Source organism: Amaranthus tricolor, chromosome 3 (genome assembly GCF_026212465.1).
Source record: "Amaranthus tricolor cultivar Red isolate AtriRed21 chromosome 3, ASM2621246v1, whole genome shotgun sequence".
NCBI classification, from domain to species: Eukaryota; Viridiplantae; Streptophyta; class Magnoliopsida; order Caryophyllales; family Amaranthaceae; genus Amaranthus; species Amaranthus tricolor.
The window spans coordinates 13,115,936-13,132,589 of NC_080049.1; the positions used below are offsets into that span (position 1 = coordinate 13,115,936).

The following is a 16,654-nucleotide window of genomic DNA, read 5'->3' on the forward strand; positions in this document are numbered from 1 at the left end:
CCTTCTCTAAAGTCGGTAATTATGGAGTACTACCTTACATTAAAAATTACTCATCTTTCCTTATGGAATTGTATCAAAGGATAAGTGATTTTAAAAAAATGATTAAATAAAATGTGAGAATGAATTGTGTGGATAAAACTAAAAGAGAATTGAAAAGTATGGATGAGATTAAAAGAAAGTGGTGGGTCATTATCCAAAAATAAAAATGATGTAAATTAAGTGGGAACGGACCAAAATAAAAAATACTTCAAATTCGACGGGACGGAAAAAATAACTTTTACAAACGAACTATCTTTAAAGGTTTACTTTTAGAGAATTATATTATACTTATCAATTTGCATTAATTTTTACAATTTCCCTTTTTTTAATAAAGTTTCCAAAAAGAAATACTCACTGAAATTAATAAAAACAACGTATGTTAGATAATGGATATGTTATTTTACCAAATAATAGATTTGACGGAAGAAAAGTTGGGATCATAAACATGAAAAAAATATTTAAAGAAAGTTAGTGGATAATAATGAAGACTCAACTCTCTTAGATGATGATAATTCAAAACACATATTAATTAAACAAATAAATTAAGTAATTACATTTAGTTGTTTAAGTTGGTCTAAAATCATATTAGATATAAATTGAATATTTGATATATGTTTAAGTTTGAATTGTTGAAATATGCTTAAATAACTTAAGTTTATCTTAAGGTGAAATTTATAAGTCTTGAAATACGTTTAAATGTCTTTAAGATAATTATGTTTATAATAAGTTAGTTTCGTAATTATCTTTGAAATATTTTAATATATCAAGGTTCATTAAAATTAATTTTGAATTATTTCCATAGGTTAAAATATTGAAATTAAGTTTGTTTATACGTTTGTTATTAACGTTTGAGTTTTTTATTTGAATTTAAAATATGTGCTTAAAATAGTTGGATGATTAAATATCCATAGTACAAGCTAAACATGTTTTGTTGTTAATAATACACGTTAATATTTGAATTTATTTAAGTTGTTAAGCTAATTAAAGAGTTTCCTATAAATAAGTAATATTTGAATTGATACTAAAAATAGGAAATGACAATTTAAATTAGTGCTAAAAATAGGAATTAATTTGAATAAGTGTTTACACGTTGATTAATCTGGTTTTTGCTGAGTTTTCAATACCTTGTGTGAGTTCTAACGTGGTAGCATAGCATTGGTTATTAAAAACAAATTACAGCACACAATGACCAAAATAGATGAGTTGTCAGTGCAACGTCAGTTTGAGATAAAGCTCAAGGTCTTGAAGACTAGCACAGGATTATCCAGATCAACAAAATTAACGGATGAACCTTTCTTGCTCTTCAAGGATATGTTGAGGCGTAACATCTATATATACAAGGCTTCATTTCAGAATAAAAGGATGCACCTCTTCTTACAATTTTCTCTCTTGACTTAAGATCTAGTATTCTCTAAGTATTCAAAAGAGTTGTAATTCTTAGTTCATCTAGCTCTTACAATTTGTAATAGGCTTAAGTGTAAAAGAGTTAGATTATTTCATAGTTTAATATGCCTAACTTAGAATACTTTTTAAAGTGTTCAACTTGTAATCTCTATTGAGAGATTGAGATTTGCTTTTATTAAAGGGACTTGTAAGATGTTTCTTCGAGGGGAAGAACGTGGTGAGAGAAGATAGTGAAATCTTCTAGTTTGTCTTAAAGTCTATTAATAAAAGACATTGAAATCCTACGGGTTGAAAGAGAACCCATAGGCGGGGAGTAGGTTGTTTAGAACCGAACTTCGTTAACATATCGTGTGTTATTCTTTAAGTTTATTTTCCGCACATACGTTATTGTTTTATTACTCGACCTAAAAATGTCCCAGAAAAAAGTTTTTGAAAGGTTACTCAATCTCTTGAGATATTCTTCCAGACAAAAATTTCAAACGCCCATACTCTCTATTCACCCCCCTCTAGAGAGTATTCGTGCTCCTATCAACTTTCAAATAAAATTTTTTTTTATAAAATTAATGTAAATCATGTGGGAACTATAAGTAATATGAATTATACTTCCTCTATCCCATTATATATTTGCTACATTTGATTTATGCCTACTTAAAAATTATAAAAAGTTAGCATTAGGAAAATATGAGATTAGATGATTTAAACAAGTTTTCATTAGACTATATTTTTTCTTACACATTAACCCGCAATGTGTAAATAAGCTTGAATGATGAAATAATATTAAAAACTAGGAGTATGATATACTCCTTTTAAAGAATTTCTCTTTTACAAATTTAGGGTGTTCTATTTGCTGTTCCCATAAAGAATCTTTCTATTTATATTATAAATTTTGGACAAAAATAACCTTCTTCATCCTCATTATAATATTTTAATAATGCTTCTAATCCCACATAATTTTCATGAACTCTATTTTAACATTTTTATATTCCTTATAGTCACTACTTATTTCCCACTAACTTTATAAAAATATTTTTTTATTAGTTGTGGTTCCAGTATTTTTTCCACTTACACTTTTCTAATATTTTTTAATGTTTATTATCCTCACTTTTCTTCCATCAAAATTATTTTTTGGACAATGAAACGATTTCCATTAATTCCAACAAAACAAAGTACAAAGACAAAGTAACATATAATAAAAGCTAAGGAGCATAGATATCCAAAAGCTTTTTACCCCTAGTGAACTCAAAAGAGGAGAATTCGGATACAAACTCAAGATCCTAAGCTTGATATCAAGCTTTACATTCTTAACCAACAACGTAGAAGTAATCACACGATCATGCCATACAATCATTCCTAGCTCTCCATATCCGATAGATAAGATTGCAAATAGACCATTCAAGAATTAACGATGAAGAATGAACAAGGATCAATGATCAATGAAGAATGAACGATGAACAATGAACAAGTATCAATGATAATTGAAAAATAAACGATGAAGAATGAACAAGGATCAATAATCAATGAAGAATGAACGATGAACAAATGAACAAGGATCCATGATCAATGAAGAATGAACGATGAAGAATGAACAAGGATCCATGATCAATGAAGAATGAACGATGAAGAATGAACAAGGATCAATGATCAATGAACAATGAACGATGAAGAATGAACAAGGATCAATGATCATTAAAGAATGAAAGATGAACAACGAACAAGGATCAATAATCATTGAAGAATGAACAATGAAGTATGAACAAGGATCAATGATCATTGAAGAATGAAAGATGAACAATGAACAAGGATCAATGATCATTGAAGAATGAACGATGAAGAATGAACAAGGATTAATGTTCAATGAAGAATGAACGATAAAGAATGAACAAGGATCAATGATCAATGATCAATGAAGAATGAACTATGAGCAATGAACAAGTTTCAATGATCATTGAAGAATGAACAAGGATCAATGATCAATGAAGAATGAACAAGGATCAATGATCAATGAAGAATGAACAAGGATCAATGATCAATGAAGAATGAACATGGAACAATGATCAATGAAGATTAAACGATGAAGAATGAACAATGATCAATGATCAAATAACATTGAACGATGAACAATGATCAAGAATTAATGATCAATGAACAATGAACGATGAAGAATGAGTAGGATCAATGACCAATAAATAATGAACGATGAAGAATGAACGAGGATCAATGATCATTGAAGAATGAACGATGAAGAATTAACAAGGATCAATGATCAATGAAGAATGAACGATGAAGAATGAACATGGATCAATGATTAATGAAGAATGAGCGATGAAGAATGAACAAGGATCAATGAGCAATGAAGAATGAACGATGAAGAATGAACAAGGATCAATGATCATTGAATAATGAACGATGAAGAATGAACAAGGATAAATGATCATTGAAGAATGAACGATGAACAATGAAGAAGGATCAATGATCATTGAAGAATGAACGATGAAGAATGAACAAGGATCAATGATCAATGAAGAATGAACGATGAAGAATGAACAAGGATCAATGATCAATGAAGAATGAACGATGAAGTATGAACAAGGATCAATGATCAATGATCAATGAAGAATAAACGATGAAGAATGAGAAGCAATAATAATCATCTTCATAAAACGAGAAACCTTCCACTTGCTTGGAGTAAGAGCTTGGAGAAATGTAACAGGAGTTATACCAAGCCTTGAGGTCAGGAGATTAGCACAACGTCTATTTAAACTACAACTGAAGAACAGATGAGTAGAGGACTCATTGTCCATACAACAAAGAGGGCAACAATTATTATAAGTAATGCCAAATCTCATAAGGTGATCCTTAGTTTTAAGCTTGTAAGCATTGCCATCCAGAAAATAAATCGAGCTTTAGAAACTGAAGCTCTATGCCAAACAAGCTTACACCAGTTAACATGAGAATTAGACCCAATCAACTCTTTAAACTGTATTGATGTTATAAACATCAGAGTTGATCCATTAACTCATCTGATCTTTAACCTTACACATTTTTTTAATGACCCAACTAGCAGTTAGAGGTGGATTAAAAATCATCCATCGACCACCCTTAGTGTACACATCATGAATCCAATGAACCCATAGAGATTCATGCATATACTCAAGTGCCAAACAATTTTTCCAATTGCAGCCCTATTACATAACTCTAGATTTCTAATTCTTAGACCACCCTCTTTTTTAGGCGTACAAAAAGACATTCTCGAGCTTTGTATCTTGACAATTATAGTGCCATAAGAAAGCTCTACAATATTCACAGCTTTAATCACTTTTTTCGGTAGAACGAAAATCTGACACCAATAAGTAGTGATGCTCATCAGAATTTAGTTCACAAGCTGTAATTAAGTAGCATAAGAAAGTTGCTTCCCTTGCCAACCTCTAATTCTAGAGGTGATTTTGTCAACCAACTTCTCACAATCTGCAACTAATAGACTTTTGGAATTCAGAGAAATACCCAAGTACTTAAAAGGAAGCTTACAAAGAGGAAGAGAAATATGACTAAGGATATCCCTTTGCTGCTGCTCAGGTACACCAGCTATGTATATAGCTAATTTGGAGGCATTAGGACAAATAGGGGTGAAAGTTATTCGGATTAAAACCGCAAATCGAATAACAAATATAGTTTGGTGATTTTTAGAATTTAGTTTGGATTATGTTCGGAAATTCAAAAACCGAAATAATTAAGTTTGAAAATTCAAAAACCAAAAACGAAAAACGAAAACCGAAAACCGAATTAATGAAATGAAGTAATTGAGAGTTGTATAGATAGACTCATTTTGGTAAATAAGCAAAGTCACGCAAATCCCCAACCCTAGCGCCGCTCAATCCTTCATTTCATCTACCTTCTTGTTTATTCCCTTCAATAGAGAGAAAGTGAGAACAAATACAAATCCCATGCCTAAACCAAGCGTACACCACCTTTCTTCCTCCTTCCTTTTCCAATCTCTTCATCTTTACTTTTGATCTTTTGTCCTTCTACTCTTCAAAGTAAGTCTATTGATCTATAATTTGTTGTTTTGTTCTTTTTTTCGATTAAAATTAAGTTTATTGTTGATTGTTTCGTTGTTTATTCTTATTATTATTCTCATCTAGTAATCTTCATTGATTCATCGCATTTTTCGATTGAAATACATATTGTAGTTGCTTTTTGATGATTGTTTATTGTCATTTTGGTTTTTGTTGATTGTCTTGCTTTTTTATCTTAGTTTCGATTACCAGGGTTGATTTGTTTTTTTGTTTTATTTTTTTCACATTTTTTCGAACATTTTAGGCTTTTTGGTTGTTTTAGTTTTTTACTTTAATTTTTTTGTTGTTCTGTGATTTTTTAGTAGATCTATGAGATTCTGAATTTGTTCTGCATTTTAAGTAGATTTTTGTCGTATCGTTTTTTGGTATTAAGTTCTTACATCTTGATGTTTACATTGATCAGAATGAAGATTCCTCTCTACTAGCTGTTTTGTGAGATGAAGATGACGTTGAAATAAGATGGTGCAACAAACATCTATGATGAGGACATTGATAAAGTGCTTGCTTGCTAATTTGATTTCTTTTCATTTTTTTCAATTATTATAAGTTGATAATTTGTATTTAGTGATTAAATCAAACTAATGTTGTGTCAACTTGATGCTGATGTATATAATAAATTCATAAAGTATCAACTACAGAGAAATTGAAAAAAAAAAACTACTTGGAAATACAATTCGACTTACGGTTTTATAGATAAATGGCGGTGCAGTTTGGTTCGGTCTATAAATGAGGTTTGGTTTTGAATTAGAAAAACATAAACTGAAAAAATTATGGTGTAGTTTGGTTTTAGTTAAAACGGTAAAACCCAAACGGTGGACTGAACTTTCATCCCTAAGCACAAAGATCAGATAATTGAGCGATGATATCTAACCCCCTGTATGTAATTTGAATAGAGCTGAGATCACCTTTAGAAAACAACATCAAGTCATCAACAAAGCAAGATGATTGAGCTTGATGACTTTAAAATATTATTCAATAAAATATTAATGTCTATTATCTAAAATATTCTAATTTTTTTAATTGTCATATTTCCTTATTAGAAATTTATTAAGAAACGGAGGGAGTAACGATTAATTTAGAACGGATAAAATACTATTTATATGTTATTAAAACAAATATATTGTTGTCTATAGGGCATGATCTCAAATATTTAAAGGAATTTACTTTTAAAAATTCCATCGTTGGATGTTTTCTTTTAAAATTTGAATGTTTTCATTATTTTCGTAAAAATTGACCTTTATCCTCAATTTTTTTCCAAAAATCCAAATAACTTGTAACCAATTCTTTGGGTTACTTTTGGGTTTTTATTTTAAAAAAATTGAGAAAGGTAATTAAAATTAAAGAAATAAGGAAAACAAGAAAGAAAAGATATACGAAACCCAACCCTCTTTCCAATCTTCCCACCACCACATCACCACCCTCCCTCCACCTTCACATGACCTCCTCCACTGAAAACTCCTACCAGCAACCACTCTCACCTGTAACCCCCTCTCCCACGAGTCCACGACCCATTGTTTCTAAAACCCCTATCTTCAGCAAATCTAACACGTACAACTAGTTGCTAGTTAGCTTATGACAACATATAATCTAGAATATGAATAAAATAGTAATTATTTTAATTATTGGAGTATAAATTTAGCCAAGGGGAGGATAAGAGAATACTTTTCTCTAAATGAAGGAAATTATTTTCCTTTTTCATTTATCTTTTTTAATTTACTCTTATTCTATTTCTTTCACAATATTTTGATTACTTTATTTGTACTTTAATTACCTTTATTTTATTAGCTTGATTTTTTCATCCCATAAATATTTACACTCAATCCAAATAAGCCTTTAAAGGATAAATAACCATGGTGTAGCTTTATAAATTATCAAAAAAAATAATATAAATAATTTTAATTTTACGATTGAGTTAAAAATTTATTAGTTTCTTTTATACCATCCCAATTCATAACCTAAAAAGGTTTTGTTAATATTAATACGATACGCTTTTATCTTTTGTCACTCCAAATCTACATGCCTTCTAAATTTAAATCTTAGTTTGAGCCATGCTACAAGCTCTTGATAAGACTTGATCCATTGGATAACTCTAAAATGACAAAAAGAATAGAGTAACGAGATGTTTGTATTGAGACTATATTTAGGGGAAATAAAAGTTAAATTATACAAATAAAAATAAGTATAGAGTTAAATTTAAAAGACAATGAAGGATAAATAATATAAGGGATATTCTATATGGTAAGCACCAGTTATTGCAAAAGGCGAGTGGAAACAATTCTTAAAAGTTTTTCCACAAAATAACACTCAACTCTTGAAAAATTAATTACAGTAACATTATGGAGGCAAAAACGTTTAATTTCAGTTAAATTTTGATAAAAGTCATAAATGCCCCTAATAAATCCCAAATGTAAAGCCCAACTTAATGAAAACTAAACTTAACGAAAATGTTACTGTAGTTAATTTTTCAACAGTTGAGTGCTATTTTGTGAAAAAAATTTGGGATTTACTAGGGGCATTTATTACTTTCGCCAAAACGTAATGAAAATTAAACGTTTTTACCTCCATGTTATTGTTGTTAATTTTCCAAGAGTTGAGTGCTATTTTGTGGAAAAAGTTGTAAGAATTGCTACCACTCGCATTTTACCATAGTTAGTGCTTACTATATAAAATATCCCATAATATAATGATACAGAAAAGATAAAAAAAAAAAGATGAACAATTTGATCTTGGGGAGAAAGGACATATTTCTCCTTCAACCTACTAAAGTAAATATTTTCTTAAATTAAGGGACTAGTATCATGGGCGGATCCAACTGGATCCCGCGCCTGCACGTAAGGGCACTGAAATTTTATAAAATTTCATAATTTGTAAAGATTTAAACCTAAGACCTTTTGTATTGAAATCCTTATGAGTACGCTAATGACCAACTGAGCTACACACATTCTGTGTAACTCTTGTCTTTTGATGTTCTTATTACTTAATCTTCTATAAAGCACATATATACATTTCAATTCACATGAAAAATTAATCTCACAATATGAAAACTCGTCAAAATAAATTATAGAATATTATTTTTTAGAGTTGAATTGAAAACATTATTTTTTAACATATATAATTATGATTTTGTTTATATTTTTTATTGAATTGTTTTTGTCATGATTGTGCTCTCACTTAGTTTAACTCCTGGATCTGCTACTGACTAACATTTTTTTTTCTTCATCATTTTACATTTATTTTTTACACAATATACAAATTATTAATTTTCTATTCTTGTAACCTTATTTTTTGAATTTAATTTTTATTTTCTATAGAAATATTTAATTTCAATATAAGTCAATTTAAGTATAAGGTACCCCAAAGTTTGAAGTAAAGCGAGGTGATTTTTCAAGCTGGGTGTATTATCGAGATTCGGGGGTGAACCGGTGAAGTTGCATTAAGTAATGAGATAAGGGTTCGGAATTGGAATAGCATAGTAAGCATCAAGTGTGCAAGATAGTTTACACTCAATAATTAGCCTGCTTGTCGGTGTTAAGAGGCTTGAGTGAGAACAACGACTCGAGTCTAATCTATTGACTTTACCAAGCATTTTTAATTTATGTTTTATTACTATTTTTTTTTTCATTTGAAGCATTTTTATTTACTGAATTAGATTATAGATAGACCAGGGGAAGAGTTGGGTGAAATTTAATTTTAAATTTTTTGGTGTTTGGCAAATAATTATTGACTTTTGACAATTGACGGTATTAATTAGCTTTTCAATGTATTAATATTTTTACTGGTTTAAGCTATATAGATAAGGTAGCTGGATAAGGTAGTTGTTTAAGAAGATTCTTTGTAAATTTATGTATTTATTATTGGTTATTTATTAGAGAAAAAATGAGTCAACAACCCAAAAGTTAATGAAAAAGCAACAAAATTAGTTTTTCATTTTTAGCTTTTTAAATAACTGAAAAGTCTTTTACCAAACATATTTTATTGGCTTTTTGTCCAATTAAAAAGCTAAAATTCAAAATCCAACCTAAAAATTATTCATCAAACACTTTACTTACATGAGAAAAACATTACTATTGAGATAATATCCAACTCCTTTTGTTTTACATTTATTAACATTTATACTAAAGAAAATTGGTTTAAAATAATGAATACTGCTAACATGTTACTATCTGGCATTACTCTTTTCTTCTATTATTAGTCTTGCCTTTCTATTGCCTTTTGTTTTCTTGCACATTTTTTTCAAGTCTCACTTAACGCAACTGCCTTATCCTTTTTAATATGATTACGATGTGCTGTTTTTAATAGGTATGGCCGTTGGGCCTGTTTGGTATCATTTGGTATGGTCAAAAATAGGATTTAGTTTTAGAGTTTTAAAGTCCAAAATATAAAAGCAATATGTCTAAAATAGATTATGAATTAGTTTGAATATAGGTTCGATCAATGTTTAAAGTGCAAATCTAATTTAGTTTGAAGTCTATATATCAGGTTTTGTTTGAAAAGATTAGATACGTAACAAATATATTTTTATTGGGTAAAGATTCATAATTCTAACCAATTCGATCTAAAAAATAAGTAATTCTAATTTAGGATCAAATATGGGTAGTAATATTTTAAAATGGGTCATACACTCATAGCACTAAGGCCAAGATTCGAGATGAACTTAGAATGGGACCGGTTGTAATAGTTGAGTCTACGTATTACAAGTTTGTTTAAAATAAGTCATGGGACGGTTCATGTTGGGTAATTAGATCTGATATAAATAGTTGAATCATGATTGGATAGGATTTAAGGAATTTTGTATGATTTGAATTCAAGAGACTTGTACGATTCTTTTTTTTTATGGGAGCAAAAATAGATCTTGATCCATTGGGCATTCAGAAATAAAATCTGAACCTTAAGCCCAAAGGACACATGAGCATTTTGGCATAATATGTTGACTTTAGAAGTTTATTTCCATCAGGAAACATCTCACCTAACGCTTCAAATAACATTATGAAACTAGTGTCACTCTAAATGACATTTGACTTAATGTTGAAAATTATCAATACAACTATTAATTTGGTGACATTTGTACATCCAAGGTACAAAGGCTTTTGAGAAGTCTTTGTCAACAAGTCAAAAACACGAGGACGTTTTACTAGCTCATCCTCGACCCCTTTTTTCATCTCATCAACACGATCTACATTTTCATTGACATTCTCTTCATCTGTTTCATACCCATTATTATTTTCCCCCATAAGAGCAAATCCTTCTTTTATGTGCACATTCCGTGGAATACTTTATCTTCATAAACTCCTCCTTACCATCTACCAACCCCAAACATGATACTGAGGTGTAAACCCGCCTCAAAGTATGTACTCACTAAGGATGTCAACACTATTTACCTTTGATATACATTGCTACACTTGGCACATGGGCAATAAAAACCAACTCTCCTCGTCCTAACTTAATGTTCGACGACAATACTACGAAATTCTAATACCCCATCAAACAATAATGATAATTCAATGCTACCATACATCCAAGAACAATCGTTTGTCATCCTAACTGTGATTAATTAAAAATAAATAAATACACATAAATCAAAATATTGAATCAACCCTAATTAATCAACTACGTAATAATCATTCATTTAATCATTTAAGGAAAATTTCACATGGTAGCATCGAACTTTCATGATACGCTAGTGGTAGCACTTTTTAAAGATTAATCTACATGGTAGCATCCAACTCTTATCTAATTGCCGTAGGATTTTCCGTTAAATTCTTGTCAATATCTGATTGATTCACCATTTTAACGTTTCTACCCTTATATACGTTGTCGTCTTTATAATTTTCAATAAACCATTTTTATGCTCTCAAATGTTTAATTCACCATTTTGACGTTTTATCCACCATTTAATTCATCAACGCTCTTAAATGTTTAGGAAAAAAATTATAAAGACAAAACCAACACTTAATAAGGGTAGAAACGTTAAAATGGTAAACTAAACAGAAATTGACAAAACTTTAACAGAAAATATTACGACAGTTAGATAAGGTATAAACTGGATGCTACCATATAGAAGAATCTTAAAAAAGTATTATTACTGGCATTTCATGAAGGTTTGATGTTACCATGTAGAATTTCCCTTCATTTAATCTTAACTAACCGTAAATAACCTAATTAACCTTTATATTGCTTAAAATATTCAAAAAATATGTATATTCTAATTACAAAACATATGTACCCAAAAAACCATTTTTTTAAATAAAATATACATAAATTAAAATAATTAACAAACTAATAACGACATAAACATGAAAAAATGCACAACTCAAAAACAACTACTTACAAAAGTAATATTACATGCAAATATAAATAATAATAATAATAAAACTTTCAATCTAAATCAGTAGTTATAAACACATAAATAAATCAAAAACAAAATATGTCCGTATCATAGTGAAACATGTCCTTTGTAAGAGCCTAATCCATCTTTCAACCTATCATAATTGATGTATTAATGGCATAATCAGTATCCATATACATTTGTCTCACAGTGAGACGGGCATACACAATATTTTATGAATTATTTATAGTTGAAAGTTGAACCTTTACTATGAATATTATCTTCATCTATGATGAAAATCATATAGCACTCAAAAAAAAAAAATAATATGTAGAAAATGATATATACAGCCGTAAGAGCTGTATATAAGAAATAATCTTTTATTTTATTTATGTAAATTAATATTATTTTTGCTTTGAAATCATGAGAATTTAATTAAACTTTATTAGTTTACTATTTATTCTTTGTCGGTAAGTTAAGATAATTATATAAAACGTTAATTATTTTTCAATTTCTAGATTAGATTCTCTTGAAAATTTAAAATTATTGATAATAAAAAAAATTTGTTAAATTTTATATACAATCTTAAAAAGTTGTAAACATCATTATCCTTATTTAAATTAATTTAGTGCACATTTCTGATAAATACTATATAAATGAGTTAGGTCAATGATTAATTATTGGTCGTCTTGCATTGTTCAGTATTTGACTATGTAAAAGGATATAGCGTAGATAAAGTAGATTGTAGAAGATTTCATAGATATGATTCAAAAAATTCTTTATTTTCAACCATAGATGGAAAATACTGAAATTCCTATAAGAAGATTTAGAATCCACTATTTTATTGTGGTATTTTTCAATGAGTGATCTCACCGTCGTTGTCAATTAAAACCTTTTTATTATTTTATTTCTTTCATTATATCTTCTTAATTTTTAAGTAAAAAAAATAAATGCAAAAATATTGATTTATAAATGCCAAAATATTGTTTCCTTATTTTTTTTATGATGATTATCTCTAATAGTGCATGTGTATTGATAATAATTGTCTAACACAAAAACTCAAAAGATTTTAATGAGAATCAATAAAGAGTACATTAAAGAAATGCTGGATTATTCTTCAATATCCAAAATCCTTATTTTTCATATTGAACTAGATTTATACATATTTTAGTAAGGTGGGACTCATTCAAGTTATCTACCTTACAATCAAGGACATTTCAGAGTATCTACAAGGTAAACAGTTATATAGGACTCCTTAAATTGGTTTGCCTCAAATATTAGTTTATAGAAATTTATAAATTGTTATTTTTACTTCAGCTTAATTATTATTTAAATTTTAGGCTTTTGATTTTTTAAAAAATAGTAAATAAATAAGGCTTAAATATCTAACTTACTGATTGAATAATATGTAGCTATAAAATTATGTAGTTGTATATATGTTGAATGTTAATTATTATGGAAAATCAAGCAAGTATATTTGGTAGTAAGATTGTAATTAGTTATAAGTGGGTGTTTCTGATAATTTTATTAGTATAAAAGGGGACATTAAGACGCATTAGAGTTTACAAAACGTAATGAAATAAAACAATATTCTTCTCCTCTTCTAAATTTTTTCTCTTCCCTCTCTTTCCTATTCACATGGTTGTTGGAGATTCAACAACAATAATATTGGGCATTAAAGTTTATGATATATAATGAAATAAAACAATATTCTTCTCTTATTCTATATTTTTTCTCTTCTCCCTCTCTTTGCTATTCACATGGTTGCTTGAGATTCAACAACCATACACTACAAAAAATGTTGCTTGTAGCCTCACTTGAAAATGCAATTGCCCACACTTATTAAGTGTGCCTAAAATATTTTCCCACACTTAAATAAGTGTGGTCTAAAAAGTGGTGGGAAAATTAAGCACACATAGTAAGTGTGGCTAATTATGGATTTTGTTACGCTTATAAGTGTGGCTAAATGCACCTTTACCCACACTTATAAGTGATGAAATATCACCTCACTTGTAAGCGTAGGAAATTGGCACAAGTATGTTAGTTTTTTCATGAGTTTTCTACGTAAGCGCGGGGATTAAAGCTATTAACTAACTTTCGACCAATTTTAGCGGCAAATTTAATATTATTTTATTTTTATTTTAAATATTATAATTGCTGTCATTTGTCAAAGCTATTATTATTGCAAATAATAATAATAATAATAATAATTATTATTATTATTATTATTATGGAAAATAACGTTCTATTAACGAAATAAAGATCAGTACAGTAGTAGTAATTATGAGTTGGATTATACCCTCAGCAACATTAGGCAGTGGCAGTAGTTTGAACATACACACGACTTAGTTTGCACAATAAGCCAGCAACACATGAGTTATTTTATGTCCAGCAATACACAACCAGTCCAGTTAGAGTACCAGCTACACACAACCAATTGGGTCATCATAATTGCTTTTCATTGCTTGTGTTTAAAACTTGTGACATTTGTATTTGTTCCTTAACAGCCACCTATTTAAACACATAAATGTTAGAATTAATTAATGTCATTACAAAGAAGACTTAATAATGGTTAAAATGTTTAAACCTACAACAAAATCTATAAATAAAACTTACTTGTTTCGCCATCTTCTGTCTGATCCTTAGCAACTTGTCCAACAATTCTGCATTAGCTTTTTTTTCTCTCATTCATTGCCTACGAATAGACAATGATTTAGGAATTGAGTTAAAGTAATTTATTTAGAAATAAATGAAAAAAGTGAAGTAAAAACCATTTACCATGCCAGCTAGAAAGCAAAGTGAAATCTCCTTTCTAGTTTTATCTCCACAAATGAATTTTCTAACTAGTTCAGATTCTCCTTAAGTACTTTATCAATTACTTTCTCCAATTCAGGAATAGTCAACTAAAATAACTAAAAGTATTAGCAAAAGCAAAATTTAAGAAAGACTCTAAGCCCTTAATGTATTCAGAAGAAGTCCGATTTATAGTAATCCAACTTTCATTCATTATAAGCTAAGACAAACATATAAAAGAACTAAAACTTCTATTAAAATAGAAATCGACATTGCTTACTTACTAAAACTTGGTAAAAATAGCCTCCACATTATACATATACGATACACAAGAAGCTCCATGACTCGTTTATTGTCATTCATACTTCGCTAATACTTAGTATACATTAACAATTACACGCTAATGAACGCAAATAAACAAAAGCTTTATGTTATTTAGTGAAGAAAAGAGAATTAGAGTGTTAAATTTAAAAATAACAAGATACATAGTATACAATTTGTAATATGAAATAAATTACAATCTGCCCAAAACAAGACATTTCAATCAACTCAATTTAGTTTATAAAATTGATAATTTTTTTTTTCAATTTAATCAAAATCTTAAACCTAAATCCCAATATTACGCATCAGTTCGTGGAACTTGTCATATCCGAAAATAAAATTTGGATAATTTTATTAGATACTCACAGAAGAGTACACTAAACTAAAACAGGTTTGTTGCTACAATTTATACACAGAAGACAAGTTATAAAAAATCAGTATCAACAATAAGCAATTCTCATTCATTGATACAATTTATAAACAATTATAACCCCAATTGAAGATGACAATTTATACACAATCGCACCCCAATCGAAGATAAAAATCGTAACCCCAATGGAAATTGAAAAACGGTAATTCTCTATCATGAATACAATTTATAAACTATCGCCAATTATAACCCCCAATTGAAGATAACAGGATGAAGCCGAAAACAAACACAATCCCGAATTTTAGGTCAGTCAAAAATAAATACAATTTATTGATACAATTTAAAATGGCAAGAGAAACTTACTTGAAAGAGATACAAATCAACAATGGTAGTATGCAAGTCGAAAAGAGGTTAGTCTATCCGCTGAAGATGGCGTTAGAGAGGAGTTCTGCACTGGAAAAATTTTCGAGATAGGCGTCTGCAAGATGACGTTTGAGAAAAAATCTTCATGAAAATGGTAGTTTCTGATTTTTCAAGATAGTGGTTTATGAAAATGCAGGTACGTTTGGAAAGATGCGTTTTAGGGATGCATTTTACTAGGAAATTGGCAATTTGCAAGTAATCCCAATTTATTACCTTTTATTTATTTATTTTATTTTATTTTTATTTTATTTTTAAGGTTCCTGATTTTTCTATTTCAAGTATGGCTAAATTTTTTTTGATTTTTTTTGATTTAGAACAATAATACATGAAACACTAATTCTTGAATGAGACGGTCTCTTTATTGAGCTAACCCAATATATATTTTTTGTCTTAAAATGCTTACTTATAATGTTAAAGTGATTACTTATAATTTTAAAATAATTACTTTATATATTTTTTGAGTGATTATTTATAACCTTAAAACGATCACTTACGATCTTAAAGTAATCAGTTAAAGTAATGGACTAATTATATAGGCTCGTCTCATAGTGAGACGGTCTCATACAAGACGGGCTGTATGTGAAAATAGTAATTCATAAAATTTTTTAAGTTATTTTGATTTGCTAATACTTTACTAATATTTTACTAATATTTTTGCTATCTTTCTCTTCTATTCTCTTCTAATTGTAAATATCCAAAATTCTACTACTGTCAAATCTTGCACACAACTTGTTTGAGAAAATGCATTGCCATGTTCTTTCGAGTTCTTGGAGATTTTCCCCATATATATATATATATATATATATATATGTATATATATATATATATATATATATATATATATATGTATATATATATATATATATATATATATATATATATATATATATATATATATATATATAT

General features: G+C 28.6%; 1 long non-coding RNA gene across 1 annotated transcript; it reads right to left on the reverse strand.

Annotated features, from left to right (window-relative positions):
* Nucleotides 1-12,926: 12,926 nt before the first annotated feature.
* On the reverse strand, nucleotides 12,927-15,984 carry LOC130808919 (uncharacterized). Its single transcript, XR_009040751.1, has 3 exons — nucleotides 15,689-15,984; nucleotides 14,458-14,536; nucleotides 12,927-14,352 (listed from the first exon to the last, which is right to left on the reverse strand). It is a non-coding gene; the product is annotated as an uncharacterized LOC130808919 (long non-coding RNA).
* Between the last annotated feature and the right edge of the window lie 670 nt (nucleotides 15,985-16,654).